Below are 533 nucleotides of genomic sequence, written 5' to 3'. Positions count from 1 at the left end.
TCATGCAAAACCAATACCTGGATCAGGAGACTGTTGTGCAAACAGAACAAGGGAGCACTGAATGGTTTAAAATTAAGAAGGGAGTGTGTCAAGTTATAGTCTCTCTCCATACTTATTCAATCTGTATGTTGTCAAGTTGCTAGCAATTCATAGCGATCCTATGTACAACAGCCCTAAACCATGCTCTATCCTGTGTCAACTGCACTGTCTCTGACACTCCCATCCCAATTACGCCAGTCACTGAATCAATCCACCTCATAGAGGGTCTTCCCCTCCTGCACTGTCCCTCCACCCTCCCAAGGACCAGTCAACATGTCCAAAATATGTCAGACGAAGCCCCAGAATCCTTGCCTCCAAGGAGTAGTCCAGTTCAACCCTCTCCAAGATGAATCTGTTTGTTTTCTTAGCAGTCCGTGGTACATTCAATACTCTTCTCCGGCACCAGAGCTCAAAGGCATCAATTCTCCTTCTGTCCTCCCTAGTCATTGTCCAACTCTCTGATGCATAACAAGTGATTGCAAAGACCATGGCCT

The sequence above is a fragment of the Elephantulus edwardii genome, unplaced genomic scaffold, assembly GCF_000299155.1.
Source record: "Elephantulus edwardii isolate Elephantulus edwardi_28Jun2011 unplaced genomic scaffold, EleEdw1.0 scaffold00133, whole genome shotgun sequence".
NCBI lineage: Eukaryota > Metazoa > Chordata > Mammalia > Macroscelidea > Macroscelididae > Elephantulus > Elephantulus edwardii.
Note: the sequence above shows the minus strand (reverse complement) of the source record.